The sequence below is a fragment of the Dunckerocampus dactyliophorus genome, unplaced genomic scaffold (assembly GCF_027744805.1).
Source record: "Dunckerocampus dactyliophorus isolate RoL2022-P2 unplaced genomic scaffold, RoL_Ddac_1.1 HiC_scaffold_22, whole genome shotgun sequence".
Taxonomy (NCBI): Eukaryota; Metazoa; Chordata; class Actinopteri; order Syngnathiformes; family Syngnathidae; genus Dunckerocampus; species Dunckerocampus dactyliophorus.
The window spans coordinates 690,051-709,680 of record NW_026559858.1 but is presented as its reverse complement, the minus strand read 5'-3'; positions in this window follow the sequence as shown (position 1 = coordinate 709,680).

Genomic DNA, 19,630 nt, shown 5'->3' with positions numbered 1-19,630 from the left:
CCCCCAACATTTTGAGGGATATTTCCCCTTTTTATAAGCATTGTGAGTTTGACTGAACCAAATTGACTGACTCGACCCCTCCCGACCTGAGTGACACGTTGACGGTCACGGCCGACACGCGTGTGACGTCACAACGCTTCGCTTCCGCGGCCAGGTGATTTTCCACTGAATGAAGCGAGACATCGGTACAACGTATCGGGATACTTGTTGCCGCGAGCGCTCGATACTTGTCGGGCGCCTGCTTCGAGCGTGACGTCACGAGCTGTTCCACCAGATCCAGCGAGACATCGGGACGACTGATTGTGATACTTCTGCCGCGAGCGCTCGACACTTGTCTCGAGCGTCTGCTTCGAGCCTAACATCACTACTAATATTCTTATCCGTCATACATAACATCTATATGTCCTTCAGCATTGCCTGTTTGCATGGAGCATCAAACTGACTGTACAGTTCACAAGCTCATGAAAGAACATGCGGGCCACACGGTGGTCTAGTGGTTAGCATGTTGGCCACACAGCCAGGAGATGGGAAGACTTGGGTTGGAATCTCCGTTGGGCATTTCTGTGTGGAGTTTGCATGTTCTCCCGTGTGTGTGTGGGTTTTCTGGGTACTCGGGTTTCCTCCCACATTCCAAAAACATGCATGTTAGCTTCATTGGAGACTCTAAATGGTCCATAGGTATGAATGTGAGTGTTTGTCTATATGTGCCCTGCCACTTTAATGTTAGCAAAGACATTCTAACTCTTGTGTACACTTCACTCATAGAATCCATCCTCACATATACAGTAATATCTCTTCCTGGTACAATTTTCTCACACTCAAACATAAAACAAAACTGTCAAGAATCATAAACCAGGCCAGTAAAATCACTCAAACACCTCAGACTCCCCTCTGTGAATTGGATAGGCGATCAGTGCTGAGAAAAGCCACTCTCATCACTGAGGATGCCACACCCCCCCCGCACCACTCCTCCACTCTGCTGCCATCAGAACCCCACTGGCCCGCAAAAACACCTACAAGAAATCCTTCATTCCAGTTGCAGTAACTATGTTAAGCAGCGCACGGTAGCACTGTTGTTCTTGTATTGTAGTATGTTTTGTTGTGTGTTTTATATTGTACTTCATTGTGAGTGCATTTTTATAAGCCGTGTTGGAAGACAAATTTCTGTTCTATAGAACAGACAATAAAGTTCTATTCTATTCTATTCTATTGGCTGGACACCAGTCCAGGGTGTAAGTCTGCTGGGATAGGCTCCGGCATACCCCCGCCACCCTAATTAGGATAAGCAGCATAGAAAATGGATGGCTGGAAGAACATCTGACATCATGATTTAGTCAAATAAACGTTTGTGGACGTTTTTGTTTGTGGTAGTTATTTTTAAAATGTATGAACATAAATGGTCAGTAAGCATACTTCATATATGTCATATATTGGGGGGAGTGACTTGTTCAAATACTTGGTTAGCATGTGGATGTTTCTATGGCCTTATGACATCCACCAAGACTGAGCTGCCTAAACACGTACCCAATGCACGTAAACGTCATATCCGGTTACGTATGGCGTACATAAAGAAATAGAATAAACATACTGGCTGTCCTGAAAGTCACAAGAGGTCACCAAATGACATCATTGCCTAATTTTGCATTATTGGTTGTATGGACACTGTAGAACGTAATAACGTCAAAAGCTAATGTAAAAAAGTTAAAAAAAGGCTGAATACGATGCAAATAAACAACTGTTGTTTCTGCTTTCAGTATGATTTCAAGTGAGTTTTTCCGCACTAAAATGAAGTCAGATGTAAATGGGTTCATGTTTGAATGAAAGATCAGCACCTCAGGTGGGGAGGAACTATATGGAGCTCGGTACACGTGCTGTATGTTGCTCATTCATAACAACTTGCATGCTTCTTATTTTAGTGGCACTGTATGTATGCACAGCCTTACTTCTTTTTTGTCCTTTTTTTCTTCTTCTCTTTCTTCCTCTTCTATTCCCCCCTCTGTCTCACGTTGTCTCCCCTCCTCATATTGTCACATATCCTCTTGTCTGCCAGCTGTCTCCTTCATCAGCATCTCTTCACAGTGACATCATACACCCTCAAAGTCCAAACCCAACCAAATTCAAGCTATTCACTCAAATACACACACGTGCACGCATTCTCCTACACATACACATCATATTCTACTATTGATATGGATATCACAACTACTCACAAGCACGCTCATCTCACTTATGCATAAACCCACATCACGTCCTCACTTTAGTTGGCTTAGTTCATTCAGGATTACTATGTTACACTTTGCCTATGTACAAATTAAGCATACATTTAAATGTACTGTATATACTCCCATGATTTTTACTTCCAGGTACACATACTTCACTTTTGATCTTGTTCACACACACATTACTAAAGCTAGTCTAGGATGAACTCACTACAGTTTGTCACTTGGAATGTCAGGGGAGTTGGGTCGATAGAAAAAAGACAAAAAATGTTTCACCATTTGAAGAACACCCAAGCAGACATTGTCTTATTACAAGAGACTCACATGTCCAAGTCAGCTGTCCATACACTTCACTCACCACAGTTCCCACACACATATTTAGCAAGTTACAACTCCAAACAGAGAGGGGTAGCTATTTTAATGAACAGGAGGGTGAATTTTACACTCCACAACACTATTCCAGACACAGAAGGGAGATATATAATCATGAACATATCTGTTGATAATGTACATTTCTGCATTGCCAACATATATGGTCCGAATGTTGACCACCCCTCCTTCTTTCACGCCTTCTTTTCTTCTCTCTCTACACATTTGGATACAAATATGATCTTGGGAGGGGACCTCAACTTAGTATTTAACCCAGAAGTGGACAGGTCAAGCCCAGCTGGGAGACATCGTGAGTCTCAATCAACATCGATACTGAAGAAATACATGAATGATTTTGGTCTTTGTGATGCTTGGCGCTCTTATCACCCTACTCACAGGGAATATACTTATTTCTCACCAGTGCACCACACCTACTCTCGTATTGACTACTTTTTGACAAGCAACTCAATCATATCAGACATTTCAAACATTCACATACACCCTATCACCATTAGTGACCACGCCCCAGTCTCTCTTTTTCTCACTAACCAAACTACGAGCGCTCCTACTAGATGCTGGAGATTAAATACATCATTACTAAAAGACTCAGACTTCCTAAAATACTTTGAAAGAGAGTGGACAATGTTTTTAGAATTCAATGACCAACCCGGTGTCTCGGCTAGTATTCTGTGGGAGGCAGCAAAAGCAGTAATGGGTGGAAAAAACATTTCATATTCATCATATAAGACAAAGAAAGAGAGATTACTAGAATCAGAGTTGGAGAAAAAAATCCAACTCCTCGAAACCGCTCATGCTGACTCACAAGATGAGCATATCCTAAGTAACCTAAGGAAACTGAAACTAGACTTAAAAGAAATTACTGACAAGAAAATTCAGTTCCAACTGCAGAGACTACGTTTGGAAAAGTTTGAGCATGGCAATAAACACGGAAAATACTTAGCTAACCAACTAAAAGTCAATAAAGAAAAAAGCTCTATCTCCTCCATTAGAAACTCAGGAGGTCACATCACTCACCTCCCGGAGGAAATTAATTACATTTTTAGGAGCTTTTATAAAAATCTATATACACCTCAGATTAAACCATCTCTCCCAGATATGGAAACAATTCTCAACACCATAGAATTACCAAAATTAAATGACGAACAGGTGACCAACTTAGATGTGCCCATTTCATTAATAGAACTCCATAACGCTCTACACCGGTTACTGAATAAGAAAGCACCAAGACCTGACGGTTTCCCTGCCGAGTTTTATAAAACATTCTGGTCATTACTATCTCCAATATTTCTTAGAATGGTTTTGGAAATTAAAGACAGTTCATGCTTGCCTCCAAGCATGAACTCAGCTACAATCAGTCTCCTGCTGAAACCGGATAAGGACCCAACACTACCTTCCAGTTATCGTCCAATTTCACTGATTAATGCAGATCTTAAAATAATATGCAAAGCGTTAGCTATAAGGCTGGAAAAAGTTATCCCTCATATAATACACCCTGATCAATCAGGATTTATCAAGGGGAGAAACTCAACTAGCAACGTACGCCGTCTAATCAATCTGATTGATGACTCTATCATCCATAATTTAGAAACCACAATTGTCTCATTAGATGCTGAAAAAGCATTTGACAGAGTAAACTGGAAATTTCTCTTTGCAACACTACAAAAATTTGGCTTTGGAGATTCATTTAGAACATGGATTAAAATACTATATAACACCCCGAAGGCCTCTGTTCGGACCAACAATCACATCTCTCCAGAATTTACTTTACAAAGAGGTACTAGGCAAGGGTGTCCACTCTCTCCCTCACTATTTGCTATCTTTATCGAACCTCTTGCAGCTGCAATTCGACAACATATAAATATTATATAACTATTAATATAAAGTATTAAAGGGATCCACACCACAAATGTTCATCATAAGATAAGCCTTTATGCTGATGATGTATTACTCTTCCTAGATAATTCACATTCTTCACTTCACCAATCTATCTCACTCATTAACAATTATAGCACCTTCTCAGATTTCCTTTATTTAACCAGATAAAAACCCATTTAGATCAGGATCTCTTTCACAAGGGTGACCTGGCCAAGAGGTCAGCAGCACATGTCACAAGTGATAAATGTACAAATCTAAAAGATTACATACAATGTATATGAACACACATACTTTGTAAAGTGCAAGTGATTAGTGATAAAATCCATAAAAAGCTATTTAAAACAAAGGCACTGTTCTGTGGTCTCACGCTCTTTGTCCAACAGGACTGAAAGGCTCCAAAAGGAATGAGTTCCGAGAGCTTTAGTTCAGCCTGTCACGCCGTGAACTTGGTTGGACCCAAAAAGGCAGACAGCAGGGTGGTGTCAAAAAGGAATTCCTTTAATAGTTTGTTCACCACAGCAAGAAAGAAGGAAAAAAGGGGTAACAACAAAAATCTATGGTGCAGGGCAAACAGTAACAAAATAGCACCACGAAGGGAACCTAACATAAAGACTACCAAACTCCAAACGGGAGGGCTAACTGGGAGAAGCTACCGAACTGGCAGGAAGGCAATAAAACAAGACAGTATAAATCTACCGTGTAATGTTAAAGATGAAGACGGGCAGCAAGAAGGCGTCCGGAAAGATGACGATGGCTTGTGGCGTGAGTCCATGAAGGTCAATCAAACGACGCCTTCCTGCTGCCACAGGTGTGAATATAAAGAGGCAGCTCTGATGAGGAACACCTGTGGCTCGTTCGGTAGCTTCACCCATCAAGGTGGCCCTACAATGAGAAACACCTGAGAAACCAAACTCAAAACAAACAGAGACCAACAAGTAGCTCACCTGCAGCACCAGAGTGGTGTCACTGCAAAGCGTGACAGTATTCCCCCCTCCCAATTAAGTGGCACCCCTCGAAGGGTTACCTGGCTTGTCGGGGAATTACTGATAAAAGTCGGCAAGAAGGGAGTCGTCAAGAATAAGAGAACGAGAGACCCACGAACGTTCCTCTGGGCCGTATCCCTCCCAGTCGATAAGATACTGTACGCCCCTGCCCCGCTTCCTGGCATCCACAATAGATTTGACCGTAAATGCAGGATGGCCATTCACCAACCGAGGAGGAGGAGGAGGCACTGGTGGAGGGCTGAGCTCGCAGGAGGAGACAGGCTTCATGAGGGACACGTGGAACACCGGGTACTTCTTGAGAGATGGCGGAAGCTTCAGTCTGGCTGACACAGGGTTAACCATACGGATGACCTCAAAGGGTCCAATGAATCTGGGTGCCATCTTCTTGGATTCTCCGGCCAACGAAAGGTCCCGTGAAGACAACCAAACTTTCTGGCCAGGCTTGTATTCAGGAGCAGGCTTGCGATGCCGGTCCGCCAACCTCTGGTTCCATTTGGCGGTGCGCATAAGTACAGCCCGGGTGTCTCACCACACCCGGTGGACCCGGCGCAACAGGGTGGCCACAGAAGCCACAGATGATTCTTTCTCCTGGGAGGGGAAAAGGGGAGGCTGAAAGCCGTGGGCTACGTGGAATGGGGAAAGGCCCGTCAAAGAGCATACCAAGGTATTGTGGGCATATTCCACCCAAGGCAGATAGCGGGACCAGGAAGTGGGATGCTGGTGGCACACACACCGCAAAGCTGCTTCCAAGTCCTGGTTGGCCCTCTCAGTCTGTCCGTTTGATTGAGGATGGTACCCCGACGAAAGACTCACAGTTGCTCCAAGGGTTTTGCAAAAAGCCTTCCAGGTAGCAGCAGCGAACTGCGGGCCTCTCTCTGACACCACATCGAGCGGGATACCATGGATGCGTACCACATGCTGGACCAGAAGTCTTGCTGTTTCGATGGAGGAGGGTAGCTTGCGGAGTGGGATGAAGTGGGCTGACTTAGAGAACCTGTCGACGAAGGTAAGGACTGTAGTGAAGCCCCTGGAAGCAGGTAGTCCGGTGACAAAGTCCATGGCTATGTGTGACCACGGGCGGGAGGGGTTGGGGAGTGGCTGCAGCAAGCCTGCCGCTGCTTGATTGGATGACTTTTTCCTCGCGCATACTGAACAGGCAGCTACGAAACTCCTGGTGTCAGCATGCAGGGATGGCCACCAGAACCGCTGTGACAGGAGGAATGCTGTACGTCTGGCTCCGGGATGACAGGCGAGCTTAGAGGAGTGAGCCCATATGAGGACTTCAGACCGGAGGTTGCGAGGAACAAAGAGTCGATCAGGTGGACAGCCGACAGGAGGGGGTGTGTCCTTGTTGACCTCTGCCACTCGCCTCTCCACCTCCCATTGGAGCGCTCCTAGAATCTGGTCCTTAGGTAGAATGGTCTCAGGGGGAGAAACTTCCACCGGAGGGGCGAACACCCTAGAGAGGGCGTCGGGCTTCCCATTGAGAGATCCAGGACGATAAGTGAGGACAAAATGAAATCTGGTGAGGAAGAGGGCCCAACGTGCCTGACGAGGGTTGAGGCGTTGTGCAGCACGAATGTAAGAAAGGTTTCGGTGGTCTGTAAAGATGATGAACGGATGAGCCGCCCCCTCGAGCCAGTGCCTCCACTCCTGCAAGGCGAGGATGACCGCCAGGAGCTCTCTGTTGCCAATATCATAATTACGTTCCGCAGAATTAAGGCGTCTGGAGTAGAAGGCGCAGGGGTGCAACTTTTGGTCCGAGCTAGAGCGCTGGGAGAGTACGGCCCCAACCCCTGTGTCAGACGCATCCACCTCGACAAAGAAAGGGAGAGACGGGTCAGGGTGAACCAACACAGGAGCAGATGTAAAACACGACTTTAATCGCCTAAAAGCAGTGTCAGCCGCTGGGGTCCAGACAAAGGGAATCTTAGAAGATGTTAGGTTATTTAAAGGCTCTGCGACCTTGCTGAAGTTCTGTATAAAGCGCCTATAAAAGTTGGCGAACCCCAGAAACCTCTGCACAAGCTTTTTTGATGTCGGAGTCGGCCATTCGACCACCGCCTTAATTTTGGGGGGATCGGGTCTGAGTTGGCCCTTCTCCACAATAAACCCCAAGAACGGCACTGAGGAGGAATGGAATAAACATTTTTCGGCTTTGATAAACAGACGGTTGGCTAATAATCTTTGGAGCACTAAGCGAACGTGTTGATGGTGAGCAGAAACAGAGGGGGAAAAAATAAGGATATCGTCAAGATATACAAAAACAAAGCGCCCAATCATGTCCCTTAGCACATCGTTGATGAGACTCTGGAAGACGGCAGGGGTGTTAGTTAGGCCAAATGGCATGACGCAGTACTCAAAGTGCCCCAGTGGTGTGTTGAAGGCCGTCTTCCACTCGTCACCCTGGCGAATACGTACTAAGTGATAGGCATTCCGCAAATCTAGCTTAGAGAAGATGACTGCACTGTGGAGAGGAGTAAAGGCTGAATCAAGGAGAGGAAGTGGGTACTTGTTCCGGACAGTAATATGGTTAAGGGCGCGAAAATCGATGCAGGGTCGCAACGAGCCATCCTTCTTTTTAACGAAGAAGAACCCCGCCGCCAGGGGAGAAGACGACGGACGTATGTGACCCGCCGCGAGAGAAGAGGAAATATAATCCTCGAGTGCCTTCTGTTCAGGTTGAGAGATGTTATACAGACGAGTAGAGGGAAGAGGTGCACCTGGCAACAAATCAATGGAGCAATCATAAGGCCGGTGAGGAGGAAGAGACATAGCACGATCCTTACAAAAAACTTTGTGGAGTGAGTGATATTCTTTGGGCACTAAAGTGAGGTCAGGAGGAGCCGGTGGAGGACGATTGGCGTGAGAAGCGGGTGTTGCAGCAGAGCGCAAACAGTGAGTGTGACAAAGATCACTCCAATTGGTAACTTTAAGTATAGCCCAATCAATTGTGGGGCTGTGCTGTTTAAGCCATGGGAGGCCAAGGACCACCGGAGCTGAACGCGATGGGATTATAAAAAAACTAATGGTCTCCCGATGGTTACCCGCAAGGAGAAGAGAACAAGGAATTGTCTGGCTAATAATGCTAGCAAGATGGCCACCATCAAGTGAGCGCACAGTCTTAGCAGAAGGTAACAACACAGTAGGAATGTTGTAATGCTTTACTAACTCACAGTCAATAAAATTATCGTCTGCTCCTGAGTCAATAAGAGCCTTTATGGATAATGCCTCTCGCCCCCATGACAGCGTACCTTCGATCTGGAGACGTCCGACCACAGTTGAGCTGTTTGAAGGTCTCTCGCTGGAGGAAGGTGATCGGCGCCCTCCAGGGCGAACCGGACAGCCAGTGGGCGAGTGATCCGCCTCCCCACAGTAGAGGCACAGGTGGAGGCGCAGCCGCCGGCTCCTCTCGGTCGACGACAGGCGATTGGCTCCCAGCTGCATGGGCTCGATCCCGCTGGAGTCCCCCGAAGACGGTCCACTGACATCCGAAGGAGGAAGGAGGGGATCCAGAAGGGTTGATGGTGATGCCCGTTGTGGAAAGGTGGGAGTCTCCATTCGACGCTGGAATGGGCGTTCCCGCAGACGACCATCCAACCGAAGAGACAGAGCGATCAGCTCCTCCAATGATCTTGTCTCGTCCCGTGCTGCAAGCTCGTCCTGAAGGCGGGAGCTGAGGCTTCCTAGGTAGCTGCAGCGTAGTGCCTTCTCGTCCCAGTCGCTCTCGGCCGCGAGAATGCGGAATGTGACAGAGTGGTCCGCGACGGAGGAGTTGCTCTGGCGGATGGAGAGAAGACGCATGCCAGCTTCTCGCTCTCGCATCGGGTGGTCGAATACTTTTTTCATCTCTGTCACAAACAGGGGTCAGTTGTCACGTAGCTGTGGTTTCTTCTCGCTGATGGCCAACGCCCAACTGGCAGCACGCCCCGAAAGGAGGCTAAGCATGTATGCTACCCTTGCGGAGTCTGTGGCGTACGTGCTTGGTTGTTGTGCAAATATGAGGGAGCACTGGTGCACGAACAACCCGCACTGACCAAAATCACCTCCAAACCTTGCCGGGTGGGGAATGCTGGGTTCCCGGACAGAGGAACTGGGCAGCATGAAGGAGGGTGTGGCTGGGACAGCGTGTAGGGGCTGGTCTTCAGAGGAGGTGGCATGGGCAAGCGTCCGGACATGAATGTCTTTAATGAGGGTCGACATGTCTTCTAGGACTTGCTCATGGCGGCTAATAGTCTGGCCATGAGCCTTGAGGGCCAAAAAAATCTTCTCCTGCTCTGCAGGGTCCATCAGTTTGGTCGTTTGATTCTGTCACGCTGTGAACTTGGTTGGACCCAAAAAGGCAGACAGCAGGGTGGTGTCAAAAAGGAATTCCTTTAATAGTTTGTTCACCACAGCAAGAAAGAAGGAAAAAAGGGGTAACAACAAAAATCTATGGTGCAGGGCAAACAGTAACAAAATAGCACCACGAAGGAAGGGAACCTAACATAAAGACTACCAAACTCCAAACGGGAGGGCTAACTGGGAGAAGCTACCGAACTGGCAGGAAGGCAATAAAACAAGACAGTATAAATCTACCGTGTAATGTTAAAGATGAAGACGGGCAGCAAGAAGGCGTCCGGAAAGATGACGATGGCTTGTGGCGTGAGTCCATGAAGGTCAATCAAACGACGCCTTCCTGCTGCCACAGGTGTGAATATAAAGAGGCAGCTCTGATGAGGAACACCTGTGGCTCGTTCGGTAGCTTCACCCATCAAGGTGGCCCTACAATGAGAAACACCTGAGAAACCAAACTCAAAACAAACAGAGACCAACAAGTAGCTCACCTGCAGCACCAGAGTGGTGTCACTGCAAAGCGTGACACAGCCTGTAAAAGATTCCACGCTGTGGGGGCTGCAAAACAGAACGCTTTCTTCCCCAGTTCAGTTCTCACACGGGGAACAGAGCGATGGAGGATGTCACACGATCGCAAGGCATACTGACTTTCAGTTCTCTGGAGTAAAGTACTTAAGTATGTTGGGACTAAGCCAAGCAGAGCCTTATAAATCAGGATCAGCCAGTGTGTATACCTATGCGCACTAATAGAGGGCAGTCCTGATTTTACATATAAGTCACAATGATGTGTAAGGCGGCCATTACCAGTGACAAACCTCAAGGTGCTGGGATAGACACTGTTTAAAGATTGGAGACACTTGAGAGGAGCCCCCATATACAGCACATCTCCGTAGTCAATCAGAGGGAGAAATGTAGCTGAAACAAGCAGTTTCCTGGCTCCAAGCGAAAAACAAGTTCTATTTCTATAAAAGAATCCGAGTTTCACCCTGAGTTTAGAAACTAATTTTGTAATATGTGCCTTAAAGGAAAGCTCATGGTCAAGAAGGAACCCCAAATACTTATAATTAGAAACCAGCTCGATGGTGTTACCCTGAAGCGTTACAACGGTTGGCATGTTTATTGGTAACACACTGGAATTTGAAAAGACCATGAGCTTGGTTTTTTCTGTATTTAAAACCAATTTCAGGGTCCTCAGACGAGACTGAACAACATTAAAAGCAGCTTGTAAAAAGTCAAAAGCCTGAGTTAGTGAGGGTGAACAGCAATAAATAATGGCATCATCGGCATAAAAATGATAAAATGCATTTGACACATCAGTACACAGACTGTTGATATATAATGAAAATAAAATGGGACCCAGAACTGATCCTTGGGGCACCCCTTTCAACAAATCCAGAGTCGTGGAGGTGGATCCTGCCGCCTGCACACACTGAGTTCTGTTGGTTAAATAATCAGAAAACCAATCGGTGGTGATTTTGAAATACCACTGCTGCGTAAGATTTCAACCAAGAGTCCGTGGTCTACTGTGTTAAAGGCTTTGGATAAATCTATAAAAAGAGTTACACAATGATTCTTACTGTCCAGAGCCTCAATAAAATCATTTAAACCTTTAAGACCGGCGGTAACAGTGCTGTGCTGTTTTCTAAAACCAGATTGAAACAATGATAAAATATGATTTCACACTAAGAAGTCTGTTAATTGATCACTGACGATCCTTTCAAATACTTTCGCTAATACACATAATTTAGAAATTGATCTATAATTATTTATATTAGAAGGACCACCTCCTTTTAACAGGGGAAGAACGAATGCAGACTTCCAAACTTTGGGTATTTTATTGCTGATAAAACTCAGATTAAAAATGTGCGCTAGAGGCTCGGCAATAAAATCAGCAGCCAAATTTAAGAAAAAAGGATCAACATTATCAGGTCCAGCAGCTTTTTTTGTGTCCAGTCTCCTCAGAGCACTCTGAACCTCAGAGGCAGTCACAGCAGTGAACTCAAAAAGACAGGTCATACCACCACTAACTGATGTTGGGACCAGGGGTGAGTTTACATAGGCTGGATCAGCTTTCGACAGCTCGGGATGTAAGGACTCAAACAAGGAGCCAGCAGAAATAAAATGATCATTAAAACAATTTAAGATGGCTTTCTGTTGTTGTTGCTTAATTTATTGGTATATATGTTTATGTGTTTATGTTTCTTATGTTCTTATTCTTTCATTTGTTTTCTTTCTTTTCTTGGGAGAATGAACAGAATAAGATTTTCATTGCATAGTATAACTGCTGTTTTACTATGCACATGACAATAAAACTCTCTTGAATCTTGAATCTTATCAGACACGGGTCCTGAATCAGAAATCAGAGAAGTTGGCAGGTCACTAGTCCTTTCATGATTAGTTGATTTTATGACCTGCCAAAATTTTTTGGGATCTTTTAGATATTTTGTTGATTCAGTCAAATAAAAGTCAGATTTAGCTTTTTTGATTAAAAAAGTACATTTGTTTCGAAGTTGACGAAAACTGAGCCAATCTGCCTCTGATTTAGTTTTTCGAGCCCTTGCCCAGGCACTATCCCTGTCCTTGAGAAGGTTTCCTAAATCAGATGAAAACCAGGGATTTTTTCGTCCCTTTACCCTAAATTTTTGGATGGGAGCATGCCTATTTATGATGCGACTGAACTCATCGTAAAAATAATTCAAGGCCAGCTCAGCATCGTTGAATAAGGAGATTCTGCTCCATTTAAATGCAGCCAAGTCTTTTTTTTTTTTTTTTTTTTTTTTACCCCTGTCCTGTCCAGCCTTTAAAGCAGATAGAATTGTAGACCTAAATGCCGTCAAGTGCTCAACAGATTTACTCTGCCAGAGAGAAGTGTGATATACACTTCCCCTGTCATACAAAATTTATTCGACCTTGATGCTTGTTATAAAGCAAATTTGGAGCGACCGGACCGGAGCAGGAGGGGACAGAGAAGAAGAGAAAAGGAAACAGGGGGGGGGGGCGAGAGGGGACAAAAACAAAAAAAGGAGAGACAAGAGACAAGGACAACAGCAGCAACAACAACAATTGTGACAGAACAACAGAAACATACAGAACGACATCAGCAAATAAATGTCCGTGACAACTATAAAGACGAACAAGGATAAAGGACAAATCAATATCAACAACCACAATGACAAAGCTGTCAATGACAATCAGACATAATAGCAGTCATGAAATGATGAACTATGACAGTGATCACAATGACAATACTGCATTGAAACAGTCGCACACAATAGCAGTCATGAAATGATGAATTATGATAGTGATCACAATGATAATACCACATTGAAACAGTCACACATAATTGTAGTAATGAAATGATTATCCATGATAGTGAACAGAATGAAAAGTACTGTAATGCACATCATTGTAAAAAAAAAAAAAAACCATATACACATATATATATATATATATACATACATACATATATATATATATATATACATACCGCACATATATACATACATACATATAGTCATACTGCTGATATCACCGTCGCTGTAATAAAACCAACAACATAATAACACCCTGGTTAACTCAGTGAGTAATGTGGGGAAGTACGTATGTACTGTGAGTGTGCATATGTACAGGTATCTCTATATGTGAGGAAGACTTCATATATATATAAATATAAAGGTGCAGGAATGTGTGGGCGTGTAATTGTCACTGAGAATGCATGAAAGGAAAGGGGCCGCCTTCCACCTCCCAGAGAGCCCCGCCCCAAATAGCAAGGCCGGGCCCCGGCCGCCAGAAGGCCACCAGGCCCATAGGGGCAGGCAGCACAAAGATCAGTGCCCCAAGAGCCAGCCCAGAGAGCCCCCCCCCCCGGGAAGACCAGTAAGGGGCCGAAGAGAGGTAATCCCAGCCAAGGACAGGGCGCCAGCGGGCCGGAGGACTGCCAACCCCTGAGACCAGCGAGAGATCACACCCCACAAAGGCAGACGGATACCGGGGGCCACAAACCGGCAGGCCCAGAGACGCCTCCACAACCGGAAAGAAGCCCGCCCGCGCCGGAAGCGCCAATTCCCGCCCACCGCCACCCCCACCCCCAGGGAGCGGAGCCCGGCCCGCCCCGGGCCAACCCCCGCCCGACCCCCGACACAGGGCCGCCCCGCCAAGGGATGCAGGAGGCACACCCTCCACCCACCCGGCGGAGGCACGGGCGGCAGAGATGTATCGGCCAGCACCTGACCCCACGGAGCAAACCCCTGTATGCCCCCCCCCCAAAAAATAAATAACTAAAATAAATAAATAAATAAAAGTACACACACGCACGCACATACACACTCCTACGCACCCACACACACGCACATACACACTCCTACGCACATACACACCCCTACGCGCACGCTCATACACACTCTTACTTACTCAAGCGCGCACACACACACACACACACACACACACACACAGTGGTCGACTGCCCGACACCCGGAAGCCCCACCCTATCCCCCGTTGGTAACCCAAGGAGCAGCGGAGCCGGGGACCCCGGGGTCCCAGACATACGATCCAGAACCCAGGGGCGGAGAGCGCAGACCGCCGGGGAGCAGGAAGACACCTGGCCATACCCCCCCAGCGGCAGGACGCCGCCAGCGAGGCAGACAGAGGAGTCAGCGAGGAGGAGAGCGGGAAACTGAGCAGGCAGGCGGGAAAACGGGCGAGCAGCCAGGCGAACCACCACACAGCGCCAACCGACACCCGCGGGCCAGCAAACCCCGAAGAGAGAGCGGGAGCACCACACCCCAAGCCGCAGGGAGGCCAAGCAACAGAGCCGAGAAGGCGAGACCAGCAGCCGACCAGCCGACGGCCCCCACAAGCCACCAGAAGCCAGACCAGCCACATGCCAGCAGAGCCAACAGCGCACCACCCGCGCACCGGAGCCCCACCCCCGACAAGCCCACAGACAGACCGGGGGAGGCGAGGACACAGACAGCGGCCCGGCAGCGCACAAAGCACAACGGCGACAGACGCCCAAGCGCCCGGCAGAGCACGACCCCCCCCAGCGAGCCCGGCCCCAGGGCACCCGCCCCCCCATCACCACCCCGCCACCCAGGCCCACAGTACCCGCAAGCATGACCAAGCCCCAACCCACCAGCTGGCCCGGCGCCCCAGCAGCCGCCACAGCGCAGCAACCACCAGCCGCCGCGACGGCACACGGGCCACCCGCAGCACCAGCACCGCCCCCCGGAGACCGCCGAACCCGCCCCAAGAGCGCAGAGGCGCCCGCAGCACGTGTCAGTCCAGGGCAGGCACCGCAAGCCGCCCCCCCCGGCGCAAGCCCCGGCATCAACAGGCCCCAGAGGGCCACCCCAGGGAAGGGTAGGCGAACCAGACAAGGGCACCCCACAGGCCAGGCCGCCCCGGGCGAGCCACCGCGACAGCCAGGCCCCCGGCCACACCGCCGACCCTGGCGGGCAGACGCCGAGGTGCACGAGTCGCCCCAATCCAGCCCGCCCCACCCGTGTATGTGATAAGGTGTGATAGTGTCTATGATGCAATTAAAAAATAAATAAATAAATAAAATAAAATAAAAGAGGAAATAAAATAAAAGAGGATGGTGTATCTGTGTGCATGTATATGGAGTGTATGTGGATGATAGCTAATGATGCAATTAAAATCGGGGGACAGCTGCCGCTCGGAGGGCCCCTCACCTGGCCAGCCCCCCAAACCCTAAGTGTCTACTCTGCGATTAAAATTGGGGGGCAACAGGTCAGTGGCACAGCAGGAGCAAAGGAGCCCCGCAAGGCAGCTCCCCTCCCCAATCACGCCCGACCGTAGGCCACCCCCCAAAGTCCTATATATATATGTGAGGTGGTGCAGTGGCACAGGAAGGACGGGGGCCCCACACCCCAACGCCGCCCAAACCGAGCAGGGGGGGACCAAGGACACATGACCGACCGGCCGCCCACCACAGCCCAGGCTCGGGCGTGCCACAGGCCGCAGGACACACCACAGGCCCTACCCGGCCCGCCAGGATGCCCAGTCCGGCCCACCCAACCCCCCAGAGGCGATACCCCCAGCGCCCCCAACACCGGAGCCCCACCGGAGGTAGCGTCCACAGCGCCACCCCCAAACCGCCAAACACCACGGACAAGCCACACTCCCCCAAGGCAGATCCAACCGCCACCAGGACAGCGGGAACCGCGTCCACGCGCCCCCCACATACCACCATGGCCGGCAAGGGAGCAACACCACGACGACCACAAGAGCACCGGACCCCACATAGAGCGGAGCACGGCCACACCCACGAAGCATGCAGGCCAGAGGCGCCAGGGAGGGACAGAGAAGCAAGCACCGCACGACCGGGCCCACGAGAGGAGCGGCCCCCCGCCCGGTGCCCAAGCAGATGCCCCCGCCCGCCCCGCCCCCCGCCACGCCGCAGACCGGCCACCGCCCCACCCCCCGCCCATCCACCAACACGGCAAGGGGGAAACCCCGGAGGGAGGGAGACAACCGCCGGCCCGGAAGTAAGGACCAGCCTGACACCAGCAGGCAGCAGGGACCGCCCGCCAGCCCCTCGCCAGCCCAACCCCCAAGCCCCCGGTCAAAGCCACCCCCCGACCGCCCCACCCCGGAGCAAGCATCCTCCCGCCGATCCCGGGAAACACCACGCAGATGGACACCACGCCGCCCGCCCCCCCGCGCAACCCACCCACCCACCCGCCCACGGCCCCCACACGCCCCACCCACCGAGCCACAGCGGCCCCGCCCCTGAGGGGAGAAAGCAAGGGATCCCCCCCACCCCAGCACCACGCACCCCCCACCCCGAGCCCAAACCGCACATCCGCGACCCCCACCTCCGCGCCCCCAGTCACCCGGGGGGCAGCCACAGGCGCCGGAGGATAACAGGCAGCTCCCACCTATCACACATACACCACACACATAAATCAGTGAAATAAAATAAAATAAAATAAAATAATAAAAAAAAAAAAAAAAAAAAAAAAATGCAGCCAAGTCATGCCGAAAAGCTTGCACTCAAAAAACCACTCAAAATCGACACACGGGTGGCCCGTGTGCCGCCGCGTGGGCTTGTGGTTGCTGCGCTGCGGCGGCTACTGGGGCGCCGGGCCGGCTGGTGGGTTGGGGCTTGGTCATGCTTGCGGGTACTGTGGGCCTGGGTGATGGGGTGGTTGCCCTGGGGCCGGGCCCGCTGGAGGGAGTTGTTCTCTGCCGGGCACTTGGGCGTTTGTCGCCGTTGCACTTTGTGCTATGCTGGGCCGCTGTCTGTGTCCTCGCCTCCCCCGGTCTGTCTGCTGGCTTGTCGGGGGTGGGGCTCCGGTGCGCGGGTGGTGCGCTGTCGGCATGTGGCTGGTCTGGCTTCTGGTGGTTTGTGGAGTCCGTCGGCTGGTCTGCTGCTGGTCTCGCCTTCTCGGCTCTGGTGCTTGGCCTCCCTGCAGCTTGGGGTGCAGTGCTCCCGCTCCCTCTTCAGGGTTTGCTGGCCCGCGGGTGTCGGTTGGCGCTGTGTGGTGGTTCGTCTGGCTGCTCGCCCGTTTTCCCGCCCGCCTGCTCAGTTTCCCACTTTCCTCCTCGCTGGCTCCTCTGTCTGCCTTGCTGGCGGCGTCCTACCGTTGGGAGGGTGTGGCCTGGTGTCTTCCTGCTCCCCGGCGGTCCGTGCTCTCCGCGCCTGGGTTCTGGATTGTATGTCTGGGACCTCGGGGTCCCTGGCTCCGCTGCTCCTTGGGTTACCAACGGGGGATAGGGTGAGGCTTCCGGGTGTCGGGCAGTCGACCACTGTGTGTGTGCGTGCGTGTGTGTGTGCGCGCGCGTGTGTGCGTGCGTGTGCGCGCTTGGGTGCGTAGGATTGTGTATGTGCGTGCTTGTGGGTGCGTAGGAGTGTGTATGTGCGTGCATGTGTGTACTTTTATTTTTTATTTATTATTTATTATATTTACTATTTATTATTTATTTTAATTATTTATTTTTGGGGGGGGGGCATACAGGGGTTTGCTCAGTGGAGTTGGGTGCTGGGTGATAGATCTCTGCCGCCCATGCCTCCGCCGAGTGGGTGGAAGGTGTGCCTCCTGCATCCCTGGGCGGGGCGGCCCTATGTCGGGGGTCGGGTGGGGGTTGGCCCGGGGCGGGCCGGGCTCCGCTCCCTGGGGGCGGGGGTGGCGCGGGCCGGCTTCTTTCCGGTTGTGGGGGCATCTCAGGGCCTGCCGGTTTGTGGCCCCCGGTACTCGTCTGCCTTTGTTGGGTGTGATCTCTAGCTGGTCTCAGGGGTTGGCAGTCCTCCGGCCCGCCGGCGCCCTGTCCTTGGCTGGGATTACCTCTCTTCGGCCCCTTGCTGGTCTTCCCGGGGGGAGGGCTCTCTGGGCTGGCTCTTGGGGCACTGATCTTTGTGCTGCCATCCCCTGTGGGCCTGGTGGCCTTCTGGCGGCGGGGGCTCGGACTGGCTATTTGGGGCGGGGCTCTCTGGGAGGTGGAAGGCGGCCCCTTTCCTTTCATGCATTCTCAGTGTCAATTACACGCCCACACATTCCTGCACCTTTATATATATGAAGTCTTCCCCACATACAGAGATATGCACGTAACATTTGCACATATGCACACTCGCAGTACATACATACTTCCCCACATTAATCACTGAGTTAACCAGGGTGTTATTATGTTGTTTGTTTTATTACAGCGACGGTGATATCAGCAGTATGACTATAGCTTTACAATGATGTGCATTACAGTAATTATCATTCTGTTCACTATCATAGATAATCATTTCATTACTACAATTATGTGTGACTGTTTCAATGCAGTATTGTCATTGTGATCACTATCATAGTTCATCATTTCATGACTACTATTATGTGTGATTGTCATTGACAGCATTGTCATTGTGGTTGTTGATATTGTTTTGTCCTTTGTCCTTATGTCCTTGTTCGTCTTTATAGTTGTCACAGACATTTATTTGCTGATGTAGTTCTGTATGTTTCTGTTCTTCTGTTCTTGTTGTCACAATTGTTGTTGTTGCTGCTGTTGTCCTTGTCTCTTGTCCCCCACATTTCTCAGGGTTATATTAGACGAGAAGATGAACTGGAAATCTCATATTAAAAATTTTAAACATAAAGTGGGAAAAAAACACCTCAAAACTGAGGGAAAGGCCTCTTGAGACGACATCTGTACTTCTGTGAAGAAGGTGTCGGACGTTTCGCTCCTCATCCGAAGAGCTTCGTCAGCGAACTAACAAGTGCTGGTAGTTTAGGCCTTAAATACAGGTGTGCCAACACCCTCCTCCTATTGGTTCCTAACACTAAGCCTGGGCGGAGTTATGATCTAATCCTCTCCTGCCATTAGCACCTCCGAGCCTGTTTCTCCATCTCTTCCATGTACAGATTCGCCTCTATGGGTTAGACTGGTGAGCCTATAGCTAACGTTAGCAATAGCAATAGATGCTAACGAGCCAGTATCAGAGTCGTTCATACCCAACTACAGGGAGCTACACTTCTCTTTGATCGGAGGTGCTAATGGCAGGAGAGGATTAGACCACAACTTTGCCCAGTCTTAGTGTAAGGAACCAATAGGAGGAGGGTGTTGGCACACCAATTCCGCCCACTGTTTTTAAGGCCTAGGCTACCAGCAATTATTAGTTCGCTGACGAAGCTCTTCGGATGAGGAGCGAAATGTCCGACACCTTCTTCACAGAAGTACAGATGTCGTCTCAAGAGGCCTTTCCCTCGTTGGACAACTCCTGTACGACTGAGAGCCTACGCAGACGCATCCTATATACATTGTAATTTAGTTATTAATATTGATTTTGTCTCCATTTTTAAGCAA